A 13,001-nucleotide genomic window follows, 5' to 3' on the forward strand; every position below is an offset into this window, starting at 1 on the left:
GGGTCTGCCAGATTTGTTGGTCTATGGTAGTGATTTGTGGTGTTTGTTTTGTGTTTCTGTGTGTATTCTGTTGTGCCATGTGCTGTGCCATGTGTTCTTCAGTGTTTTGTGTTGTGTTGTATGTGATCTGTGCGTCTTGTTTGTTTTCTGTGTGTTGTGTACGAAATGTGCGTAGTATGGGTTACTTACTGCTTGTTGATCGCCTTGTGCTCTGCGTTTTGATCTGGGGCATGTTATGTGTGATATGTGCAGGTTTGATCTTTGTGTTGTGTGAATTGGGTGGATCCTGTGGTGTTGTATATTTTGCCTTTCGATGAGCTTTCTGTTGGTGGTTGTGTTGTGTGTCTGGTGCGTGGCCTCCTTTGTCACGCTCAGGGTGAAATGTGTCTTTCTCTGTGTTGTGTGTTGTGTTACGTACTGTGTTCTGGGTTGTGTGTGCTGTGTACATGCTTTCCTGTGTGTTACGAATGGGGAAGGTGTTGGGTGGTCTGGGTATTTTGGGCATTGTGTGTGATGTTAACTGTGTGGTGTGTGTGATGTGCGTGTGTGCTTATTGAGTGTGTGTTGTGTGTATTGGGTTGTGCTGACAGTGTGTGGTTCTGAGTGTGCTCTATATGGTATGTTTGTGGTTGTGTGTGTTATGTGTCATGCGTTGAGTGCATGTCGTGTGCGTTCTTGGCGGTTGTGGGTGGTTCTGTATGTGCTGTGGGTGTTTTGTGTGTGTGACTGTGATTTGTGTGTGGCTGTGTTAGAGAGGTTGTGTGTGTGTTTGGCGGCTTGAGCTATGCGCATGAGGGGAGACATGTTGACTGTGTGGTTGTGCTTGCTTTGGGTGTCTCATGGAGTGTGCAGTATGTACCTGTGCAAAGACTTTCATGTGTATTGTGAGCAGTTTTGTGCCTTGAAGTATGTGCTGTGAGTCTCGGGTCTGTTGTGTGCTTCTGTGCTGTGCTCCTGTGTGAGAATATATGTGTGGTGTGTCTGCTTGGTTGTGTGTGTTGCGTGTAATGCACCAAGTGTGCGCTAAGTGTGATCTTTGTTTTTTTGTGTGTGTTTTGCCTTGGTTTTATGTGTGCTGTGTGTCTTTTGCGTGGGTGAATGTGATTTCCGTGTGATTGTGTTTGAGTGGATTTGTGTGCGTTTGTTTGTTAAGTGTGTGATGTGAGATGTGTTGTCTGTGTGTGGTTGTGCTTGTTTAGTGTGCCTCGTTGTGTGTGCTCTGTATACTCTCTCAAATGTGGTTTCTGTGTCTTGTGAGCTATTATGTGCTTTGTTGTGTCTGTGTGTGTCCTGTGACTTTTGTTTTGTTACTGTATGGGTTTTGTGCACGTGTGCTTTGCATAGTGCTTTCCTGGGTGGATACGTGCATGGGGTGTTTGTGTGTGACTGTGCACGTGGTGTGTCGTGTGTGACATGTGCGCTATGGGCTGTGATGTGTAGCGTGTGAAATGTGTGTTTTGTGTGTCTGTCGGGTTTGTTGTGTGTCTGGGGTCTGCCAGATTTGTTGGTCTATGGTAGTGATTTGTGGTGTTTGTTTTGTGTTTCTGTGTGTATTCTGTTGTGCCATGTGCTGTGCCATGTGTTCTTCAGTGTTTTGTGTTGTGTTGTATGTGATCTGTGCGTCTTGTTTGTTTTCTGTGTGTTGTGTACGAAATGTGCGTAGTATGGGTTACTTACTGCTTGTTGATCGCCTTGTGCTCTGCGTTTTGATCTGGGGCATGTTATGTGTGATATGTGCAGGTTTGATCTTTGTGTTGTGTGAATTGGGTGGATCCTGTGGTGTTGTATATTTTGCCTTTCGATGAGCTTTCTGTTGGTGGTTGTGTTGTGTGTCTGGTGCGTGGCCTCCTTTGTCACGCTCAGGGTGAAATGTGTCTTTCTCTGTGTTGTGTGTTGTGTTACGTACTGTGTTCTGGGTTGTGTGTGCTGTGTACATGCTTTCCTGTGTGTTACGTATGGGGAAGGTGTTGGTTGGTCTGGGTATTTTGGGCATTGTGTGTGATGTTAATTGTGTGGTGTGTGTGATGTGCTTGTGTGCTTATTGTGTGTGTGTTGTGTGTATTGGGTTGTGCTGACAGTGTGTGGTTCTGAGTGTGCTCTATATGGTATGTTTGTGGTTGTGTGTGTTATGTGTCGTTTGTTGAATGCATGTCGTGTGCGTTCTTGGGGGTTGTATGGTTCTGTATGAGTTGTGGGTGTTTTGTGTGTGTGACTGTGATTTGTGTGTGGCTGTGTTAGAGAGGTTGTGTGTGTGTTTGGCGGCTTGAGCTATGCGCATGAGGGGAGACATGTTGACTGTGTGGTTGTGCTTGCTTTGGGTGTCTCATGGAGGGTGCAGTATGTACCTGTGCAAAGACTTTCATGTGTATTGTGAGCAGTTTTGTGCCTTGAAGTATGTGCTGTGAGTGTCCGGTCTGTTGTGTGCTTCTGTGTTGTGCTCCTGTGTGAGGATATATGTGTGGTGTGTCTGCTTGGTTGTGTGTGTTGCGTGTAATGCACCAAGTGTGTGCTAAGTGTGATCTTTGTTTTTTTGTGTGTGTTTTGCCTTTGTTTAATGTGTGCTGTGTGTCTTTTGCGTGGGTGAATGTGATTTCCGTCTGATTGTGTTTGAGTGGATTTGTGTGCGTTTGTTTGTTATGTGTGTGATGTCAGATGTGTTGTCTGTGTTTGGTTGTGCTTGTTTAGTGTTCCTCGTTGTGTGTGCTGTGTATACTCTCTCAAATGTGGTTTCTGTGTCTTGTGGGCTATTAGGTGCTTTGTTGTGTCTGCTGTGTGTCCTGTGACTTTTGTTTTGTTACTGTATGGGTTTTGTGCACGTGTGCTTTACGTAGTGCTTTCCTGGGTGGATACGTGCGTGGGGTGTCTGTGTGTGACTGTGCACGTGGTGTGTCGTGTGTGACGTGTGCGCTACGGGCTGTGATGTGTAGCGTGTGAAATGTGTGTTTTGTGTGTCTGTCGGGTTTGTTGTGTGTCTGGGGTGCTGCCAGAGTTGGTCTATGGTAGTGATTTGTGGTGTTTGTTTGTGTTTCTGTGTGTATTCTGTGGTGCCATGCGGTGTGCCATGTGTTCTTGAGTGTTTTGTGTTGTGTTGTAAGTGATCTGTGCGTCTTGTTTGTTTTCTGTGTGTTGTGTACGAAATGTGCGTGGTATGGGTTATTTACAGCTTGTTGATCGCCTTGTGCTCTGCGTTTTGATCTGGGTCATGTCATGTGTGATATGTGCAGTTTTGAGCTTTGTGTTGTGTGAATTGAGTGGATCCTGTGGTGTTGTATATTTTGCCTTTCGATGAGCTTTCTGTTGGTGGTTGTGTTGTGTGTCTGGTGCGTGGCCTCCTTTGTCACGCTCAGGGTGAAATGTGTCTTTCTCTGTGTTGTGTGTTGTGTTACGTACTGTGTTCTGGGTTGTGTGTGCTGTGTACATGCTTTCCTGTGTGTTACGTATGGGGAAGGTGTTGGGTTGTCTGGGTATTTTGGGCATTGTGTGTGATGTTAATTGTGTGGTGTGTGTGATGTGCGTGTGTGCTTATTGTGTGTGTGATGTGTGTATTGGGTTGTGTTGACAGTGTGTGGTTCTGAGTGTGCTCTATATGGTATGCTTTTGGTTGTGTGTGTTATGTGTCGTGTGTTGAGTGCATGTCGTGTGCGTTCCTGGCGGTTGTGGGTGGTTCTGTATGAGTTGCGGGTGTTTTGTGTGTGTGACTGTGATTTGTGTGTGGCTGTGTTAGAGAGGTTGTGTGTGTGTTTGGCGGCTTGAGCTATGCGCATGAGGGGAGACATGTTGACTGTGTGGTTGTGCTTGCTTTGGGTGTCTCATGGAGTGTGCAGTATGTACCTGTGCAAAGACTTTCATGTGTATTGTGAGCAGTTTTGTGCCTTTGAGTATGTGCTGTGTCTCGGGTCTGTTGTGTGCTTCTGTGTTGTGCTCCTGTGTGAGGATATATGTGTGGTGTGTCTGCTTGGTTGTGTGTGTTGCGTGTAATGCACCAAGTGTGTCCTACGTGTGATCTTTGTTTTTTTGGGTGTGTTTTGCCTTTGTTTAATGTGTGCTGTGTGTCTTTTGCGTGGGTGAATGTGATTTCCGTGTGATTGTGTTTGAGTGGATTTGTGTGCGTTTGTTTGTTATGTGTGTGATGTCAGATGTGTTGTCTGTGTTTGGTTGTGCTTGTTTAGTGTTCCTCGTTGTGTGTGCTGTGTATACTCTCTCAAATGTGGTTTCTGTGTCTTGTGGGCTATTATGTGCTTTGTTGTGTCTGCTGTGTGTCCTGTGACTTTTGTTTTGTTACTGTATGGGTTTTGTGCACGTGTGCTTTACGTACTGCTTTCCAAGGTGGATACGTGCGTGGGGTGTCTGTGTGTGACTGTCCACGTGGTGTGTCGTGTGTGACATGTGCGCTATGGGCTGTGATGTGTAGCGTGTGAAATGTGTGTTTTGTGTGTCTGTCGGGTTTGTTGTGTGTCTGGGGTCTGCCAGATTTGTTGGTCTATGGTAGTGATTTGTGGTGTTTGTTTGTGTTTCTGTGTGTATTCTGTGGTGCCATGCGGTGTGCCATGTGTTCTTGAGTGTTTTGTGTTGTGTTGTAAGTGATCTGTGCGTCTTGTTTGTTTTCTGTGTGTTGTGTACGAAATGTGCGTGGTATGGGTTATTTACAGCTTGTTGATCGCCTTGTGCTCTGCGTTTTGATCTGGGTCATGTCATGTGTGATATGTGCAGTTTTGATCTTTGTGTTGTGTGAATTGGGTGGATCCTGTGGTGTTGTATATTTTGCCTTTCGATGAGCTTTCTGTTGGTGGTTGTGTTGTGTGTCTGGTGCGTGGCCTCCTTTGTCACGCTCAGGGTGAAATGTGTCTTTCTCTGTGTTGTGTGTTGTGTTACGTACTGTGTTCTGGGTTGTGTGTGCTGTGTACATGCTTTCCTGTGTGTTACGTATGGGGAAGGTGTTGGGTTGTCTGGGTATTTTGGGCATTGTGTGTGATGTTAATTGTGTGGTGTGTGTGATGTGCGTGTGTGCTTATTGTGTGTGTGATGTGTGTATTGGGTTGTGTTGACAGTGTGTGGTTCTGAGTGTGCTCTATATGGTATGCTTTTGGTTGTGTGTGTTATGTGTCGTGTGTTGAGTGCATGTCGTGTGCGTTCCTGGCGGTTGTGGGTGGTTCTGTATGAGTTGCGGGTGTTTTGTGTGTGTGACTGTGATTTGTGTGTGGCTGTGTTAGAGAGGTTGTGTGTGTGTTTGGCGGCTTGAGCTATGCGCATGAGGGGAGACATGTTGACTGTGTGGTTGTGCTTGCTTTGGGTGTCTCATGGAGTGTGCAGTATGTACCTGTGCAAAGACTTTCATGTGTATTGTGAGCAGTTTTGTGCCTTTGAGTATGTGCTGTGTCTCGGGTCTGTTGTGTGCTTCTGTGTTGTGCTCCTGTGTGAGGATATATGTGTGGTGTGTCTGCTTGGTTGTGTGTGTTGCGTGTAATGCACCAAGTGTGTCCTACGTGTGATCTTTGTTTTTTTGGGTGTGTTTTGCCTTTGTTTAATGTGTGCTGTGTGTCTTTTGCGTGGGTGAATGTGATTTCCGTGTGATTGTGTTTGAGTGGATTTGTGTGCGTTTGTTTGTTATGTGTGTGATGTCAGATGTGTTGTCTGTGTTTGGTTGTGCTTGTTTAGTGTTCCTCGTTGTGTGTGCTGTGTATACTCTCTCAAATGTGGTTTCTGTGTCTTGTGGGCTATTATGTGCTTTGTTGTGTCTGCTGTGTGTCCTGTGACTTTTGTTTTGTTACTGTATGGGTTTTGTGCACGTGTGCTTTGCGTACTGCTTTCCAAGGTGGATACGTGCGTGGGGTGTCTGTGTGTGACTGTGCACGTGGTGTGTCGTGTGTGACATGTGCGCTATGGGCTGTGATGTGTAGCGTGTGAAATGTGTGTTTTGTGTGTCTGTCGGGTTTGTTGTGTGTCTGGGGTCTGCCAGATTTGTTGGTCTATGGTAGTGATTTGTGGTGTTTGTTTTGTGTTTCTGTGTGTATTCTGTTGTGCCATGCGCTGTGCCATGTGTTCTTGAGTGTTTTGTGTTGTGTTGTATGTGATCTGTGCGTCTTGTTTGTTTTCTGTGTGTTGTGTACGAAATGTGCGTAGTATGGGTTACTTACTGCTTGTTGATCGCCTTGTGCTCTGCGTTTTGATCTGGGGCATGTTATGTGTGATATGTGCAGGTTTGATCTTTGTGTTGTGTGAATTGGGTGGATCCTGTGGTGTTGTATATTTTGCCTTTCGATGAGCTTTCTGTTGGTGGTTGTGTTGTGTGTCTGGTGCGTGGCCTCCTTTGTCACGCTCAGGGTGAAATGTGTCTTTCTCTGTGTTGTGTGTTGTGTTACGTACTGTGTTCTGGGTTGTGTGTGCTGTGTACATGCTTTCCTGTGTGTTACGAATGGGGAAGGTGTTGGGTGGTCTGGGTATTTTGGGCATTGTGTGTGATGTTAACTGTGTGGTGTGTGTGATGTGCGTGTGTGCTTATTGAGTGTGTGTTGTGTGTATTGGGTTGTGCTGACAGTGTGTGGTTCTGAGTGTGCTCTATATGGTATGTTTGTGGTTGTGTGTGTTATGTGTCATGCGTTGAGTGCATGTCGTGTGCGTTCTTGGCGGTTGTGGGTGGTTCTGTATGTGCTGTGGGTGTTTTGTGTGTGTGACTGTGATTTGTGTGTGGCTGTGTTAGAGAGGTTGTGTGTGTGTTTGGCGGCTTGAGCTATGCGCATGAGGGGAGACATGTTGACTGTGTGGTTGTGCTTGCTTTGGGTGTCTCATGGAGTGTGCAGTATGTACCTGTGCAAAGACTTTCATGTGTATTGTGAGCAGTTTTGTGCCTTGAAGTATGTGCTGTGAGTCTCGGGTCTGTTGTGTGCTTCTGTGCTGTGCTCCTGTGTGAGAATATATGTGTGGTGTGTCTGCTTGGTTGTGTGTGTTGCGTGTAATGCACCAAGTGTGCGCTAAGTGTGATCTTTGTTTTTTTGTGTGTGTTTTGCCTTGGTTTTATGTGTGCTGTGTGTCTTTTGCGTGGGTGAATGTGATTTCCGTGTGATTGTGTTTGAGTGGATTTGTGTGCGTTTGTTTGTTAAGTGTGTGATGTGAGATGTGTTGTCTGTGTGTGGTTGTGCTTGTTTAGTGTGCCTCGTTGTGTGTGCTCTGTATACTCTCTCAAATGTGGTTTCTGTGTCTTGTGAGCTATTATGTGCTTTGTTGTGTCTGTGTGTGTCCTGTGACTTTTGTTTTGTTACTGTATGGGTTTTGTGCACGTGTGCTTTGCATAGTGCTTTCCTGGGTGGATACGTGCATGGGGTGTTTGTGTGTGACTGTGCACGTGGTGTGTCGTGTGTGACATGTGCGCTATGGGCTGTGATGTGTAGCGTGTGAAATGTGTGTTTTGTGTGTCTGTCGGGTTTGTTGTGTGTCTGGGGTCTGCCAGATTTGTTGGTCTATGGTAGTGATTTGTGGTGTTTGTTTTGTGTTTCTGTGTGTATTCTGTTGTGCCATGTGCTGTGCCATGTGTTCTTCAGTGTTTTGTGTTGTGTTGTATGTGATCTGTGCGTCTTGTTTGTTTTCTGTGTGTTGTGTACGAAATGTGCGTAGTATGGGTTACTTACTGCTTGTTGATCGCCTTGTGCTCTGCGTTTTGATCTGGGGCATGTTATGTGTGATATGTGCAGGTTTGATCTTTGTGTTGTGTGAATTGGGTGGATCCTGTGGTGTTGTATATTTTGCCTTTCGATGAGCTTTCTGTTGGTGGTTGTGTTGTGTGTCTGGTGCGTGGCCTCCTTTGTCACGCTCAGGGTGAAATGTGTCTTTCTCTGTGTTGTGTGTTGTGTTACGTACTGTGTTCTGGGTTGTGTGTGCTGTGTACATGCTTTCCTGTGTGTTACGTATGGGGAAGGTGTTGGTTGGTCTGGGTATTTTGGGCATTGTGTGTGATGTTAATTGTGTGGTGTGTGTGATGTGCTTGTGTGCTTATTGTGTGTGTGTTGTGTGTATTGGGTTGTGCTGACAGTGTGTGGTTCTGAGTGTGCTCTATATGGTATGTTTGTGGTTGTGTGTGTTATGTGTCGTTTGTTGAATGCATGTCGTGTGCGTTCTTGGGGGTTGTATGGTTCTGTATGAGTTGTGGGTGTTTTGTGTGTGTGACTGTGATTTGTGTGTGGCTGTGTTAGAGAGGTTGTGTGTGTGTTTGGCGGCTTGAGCTATGCGCATGAGGGGAGACATGTTGACTGTGTGGTTGTGCTTGCTTTGGGTGTCTCATGGAGGGTGCAGTATGTACCTGTGCAAAGACTTTCATGTGTATTGTGAGCAGTTTTGTGCCTTGAAGTATGTGCTGTGAGTGTCCGGTCTGTTGTGTGCTTCTGTGTTGTGCTCCTGTGTGAGGATATATGTGTGGTGTGTCTGCTTGGTTGTGTGTGTTGCGTGTAATGCACCAAGTGTGTGCTAAGTGTGATCTTTGTTTTTTTGTGTGTGTTTTGCCTTTGTTTAATGTGTGCTGTGTGTCTTTTGCGTGGGTGAATGTGATTTCCGTCTGATTGTGTTTGAGTGGATTTGTGTGCGTTTGTTTGTTATGTGTGTGATGTCAGATGTGTTGTCTGTGTTTGGTTGTGCTTGTTTAGTGTTCCTCGTTGTGTGTGCTGTGTATACTCTCTCAAATGTGGTTTCTGTGTCTTGTGGGCTATTAGGTGCTTTGTTGTGTCTGCTGTGTGTCCTGTGACTTTTGTTTTGTTACTGTATGGGTTTTGTGCACGTGTGCTTTACGTAGTGCTTTCCTGGGTGGATACGTGCGTGGGGTGTCTGTGTGTGACTGTGCACGTGGTGTGTCGTGTGTGACGTGTGCGCTACGGGCTGTGATGTGTAGCGTGTGAAATGTGTGTTTTGTGTGTCTGTCGGGTTTGTTGTGTGTCTGGGGTGCTGCCAGAGTTGGTCTATGGTAGTGATTTGTGGTGTTTGTTTGTGTTTCTGTGTGTATTCTGTGGTGCCATGCGGTGTGCCATGTGTTCTTGAGTGTTTTGTGTTGTGTTGTAAGTGATCTGTGCGTCTTGTTTGTTTTCTGTGTGTTGTGTACGAAATGTGCGTGGTATGGGTTATTTACAGCTTGTTGATCGCCTTGTGCTCTGCGTTTTGATCTGGGTCATGTCATGTGTGATATGTGCAGTTTTGAGCTTTGTGTTGTGTGAATTGAGTGGATCCTGTGGTGTTGTATATTTTGCCTTTCGATGAGCTTTCTGTTGGTGGTTGTGTTGTGTGTCTGGTGCGTGGCCTCCTTTGTCACGCTCAGGGTGAAATGTGTCTTTCTCTGTGTTGTGTGTTGTGTTACGTACTGTGTTCTGGGTTGTGTGTGCTGTGTACATGCTTTCCTGTGTGTTACGTATGGGGAAGGTGTTGGGTTGTCTGGGTATTTTGGGCATTGTGTGTGATGTTAATTGTGTGGTGTGTGTGATGTGCGTGTGTGCTTATTGTGTGTGTGATGTGTGTATTGGGTTGTGTTGACAGTGTGTGGTTCTGAGTGTGCTCTATATGGTATGCTTTTGGTTGTGTGTGTTATGTGTCGTGTGTTGAGTGCATGTCGTGTGCGTTCCTGGCGGTTGTGGGTGGTTCTGTATGAGTTGCGGGTGTTTTGTGTGTGTGACTGTGATTTGTGTGTGGCTGTGTTAGAGAGGTTGTGTGTGTGTTTGGCGGCTTGAGCTATGCGCATGAGGGGAGACATGTTGACTGTGTGGTTGTGCTTGCTTTGGGTGTCTCATGGAGTGTGCAGTATGTACCTGTGCAAAGACTTTCATGTGTATTGTGAGCAGTTTTGTGCCTTTGAGTATGTGCTGTGTCTCGGGTCTGTTGTGTGCTTCTGTGTTGTGCTCCTGTGTGAGGATATATGTGTGGTGTGTCTGCTTGGTTGTGTGTGTTGCGTGTAATGCACCAAGTGTGTCCTACGTGTGATCTTTGTTTTTTTGGGTGTGTTTTGCCTTTGTTTAATGTGTGCTGTGTGTCTTTTGCGTGGGTGAATGTGATTTCCGTGTGATTGTGTTTGAGTGGATTTGTGTGCGTTTGTTTGTTATGTGTGTGATGTCAGATGTGTTGTCTGTGTTTGGTTGTGCTTGTTTAGTGTTCCTCGTTGTGTGTGCTGTGTATACTCTCTCAAATGTGGTTTCTGTGTCTTGTGGGCTATTATGTGCTTTGTTGTGTCTGCTGTGTGTCCTGTGACTTTTGTTTTGTTACTGTATGGGTTTTGTGCACGTGTGCTTTACGTACTGCTTTCCAAGGTGGATACGTGCGTGGGGTGTCTGTGTGTGACTGTCCACGTGGTGTGCCGTGTGTGACATGTGCGCTATGGGCTGTGATGTGTAGCGTGTGAAATGTGTGTTTTGTGTGTCTGTCGGGTTTGTTGTGTGTCTGGGGTCTGCCAGATTTGTTGGTCTATGGTAGTGATTTGTGGTGTTTGTTTTGTGTTTCTGTGTGTATTCTGTTGTGCCATGCGCTGTGCCATGTGTTCTTGAGTGTTTTGTGTTGTGTTGTATGTGATCTGTGCGTCTTGTTTGTTTTCTGTGTGTTGTGTACGAAATGTGCATAGTATGGGTTATTTACTGCTTGTTGATCGCCTTGTGCTCTGCGTTTTGATCTGGGGCATGTTATGTGTGATATGTGCAGGTTTGATCTTTGTGTTGTGTGAATTGGGTGGATCCTGTGGTGTTGTATATTTTGCCTTTCGATGAGCTTTCTGTTGGTGGTTGTGTTGTGTGTCTGGTGCGTGGCCTCCTTTGTCACGCTCAGGGTGAAATGTGTCTTTCTCTGTGTTGTGTGTTGTGTTACGTACTGTGTTCTGGGTTGTGTGTGCTGTGTACATGCTTTCCTGTGTGTTACGTATGGGGAAGGTGTTGGTTGGTCTGGGTATTTTGGGCATTGTGTGTGATGTTAATTGTGTGGTGTGTGTGATGTGCTTGTGTGCTTATTGTGTGTGTGTTGTGTGTATTGGGTTGTGCCGACAGTGTGTGGTTCTGAGTGTGCTCTATATGGTATGTTTGTGGTTGTGTGTGTTATGTGTCATGCGTTGAGTGCATGTCGTGTGCGTTCTTGGCGGTTGTGGGTGGTTCTGTATGTGCTGTGGGTGTTTTGTGTGTGTGACTGTGATTTGTGTGTGGCTGTGTTAGAGAAGTTGTGTGTGTGTTTGGCGGCTTGAGCTATGCGCATGAGGGGAGACATGTTGACTGTGTGGTTGTGCTTGCTTTGGGTGTCTCATGGAGTGTGCAGTATGTACCTGTGCAAAGACTTTCATGTATATTGTGAGCAGTTTTGTGCCTTTGAGTATGTGCTGTGTCTCGGGTCTGTTGTGTGCTTCTGTGTTGTGCTCCTGTGTGAGGATATATGTGTGGTGTGTCTGCTTGGTTGTGTGTGTTGCGTGTAATGCACCAAGTGTGTCCTACGTGTGATCTTTGTTTTTTTGGGTGTGTTTTGCCTTTGTTTAATGTGTGCTGTGTGTCTTTTGCGTGGGTGAATGTGATTTCCGTGTGATTGTGTTTGAGTGGATTTGTGTGCGTTTGTTTGTTATGTGTGTGATGTCAGATGTGTTGTCTGTGTTTGGTTGTGCTTGTTTAGTGTTCCTCGTTGTGTGTGCTGTGTATACTCTCTCAAATGTGGTTTCTGTGTCTTGTGGGCTATTATGTGCTTTGTTGTGTCTGCTGTGTGTCCTGTGACTTTTGTTTTGTTACTGTATGGGTTTTGTGCACGTGTGCTTTGCGTACTGCTTTCCAAGGTGGATACGTGCGTGGGGTGTCTGTGTGTGACTGTGCACGTGGTGTGTCGTGTGTGACATGTGCGCTATGGGCTGTGATGTGTAGCGTGTGAAATGTGTGTTTTGTGTGTCTGTCGGGTTTGTTGTGTGTCTGGGGTCTGCCAGATTTGTTGGTCTATGGTAGTGATTTGTGGTGTTTGTTTTGTGTTTCTGTGTGTATTCTGTTGTGCCATGCGCTGTGCCATGTGTTCTTGAGTGTTTTGTGTTGTGTTGTATGTGATCTGTGCGTCTTGTTTGTTTTCTGTGTGTTGTGTACGAAATGTGCGTAGTATGGGTTACTTACTGCTTGTTGATCACCTTGTGCTCTGCGTTTTGATCTGGGGCATGTTATGTGTGATATGTGCAGGTTTGATCTTTGTGTTGTGTGAATTGGGTGGATCCTGTGGTGTTGTATATTTTGCCTTTCGATGAGCTTTCTGTTGGTGGTTGTGTTGTGTGTCTGGTGCGTGGCCTCCTTTGTCACGCTCAGGGTGAAATGTGTCTTTCTCTGTGTTGTGTGTTGTGTTACGTACTGTGTTCTGGGTTGTGTGTGCTGTGTACATGCTTTCCTGTGTGTTACGTATGGGGAAGGTGTTGGGTTGTCTGGGTATTTTGGGCATTGTGTGTGATGTTAATTGTGTGTTGTGTGTGATGTGCGTGTGTGCTTATTGTGTGTGTGATGTGTGTATTGGGTTGTGTTGACAGTGTGTGGTTCTGAGTGTGCTCTATATGGTATGCTTTTGGTTGTGTGTGTTATGTGTCGTGTGTTGAGTGCATGTCGTGTGCGTTCCTGGCGGTTGTGGGTGGTTCTGTATGAGTTGCGGGTGTTTTGTGTGTGTGACTGTGATTTGTGTGTGGCTGTGTTAGAGAGGTTGTGTGTGTGTTTGGCGGCTTGAGCTATGCGCATGAGGGGAGACATGTTGACTGTGTGGTTGTGCTTGCTTTGGGTGTCTCATGGAGTGTGCAGTATGTACCTGTGCAAAGACTTTCATGTGTATTGTGAGCAGTTTTGTGCCTTTGAGTATGTGCTGTGTCTCGGGTCTGTTGTGTGCTTCTGTGTTGTGCTCCTGTGTGAGGATATATGTGTGGTGTGTCTGCTTGGTTGTGTGTGTTGCGTGTAATGCACCAAGTGTGTCCTACGTGTGATCTTTGTTTTTTTGGGTGTGTTTTGCCTTTGTTTAATGTGTGCTGTGTGTCTTTTGCGTGGGTGAATGTGATTTCCGTG

The sequence above is a fragment of the Manis pentadactyla genome, chromosome 1 (assembly GCF_030020395.1).
Source record: "Manis pentadactyla isolate mManPen7 chromosome 1, mManPen7.hap1, whole genome shotgun sequence".
Classification (NCBI taxonomy): domain Eukaryota; kingdom Metazoa; phylum Chordata; class Mammalia; order Pholidota; family Manidae; genus Manis; species Manis pentadactyla.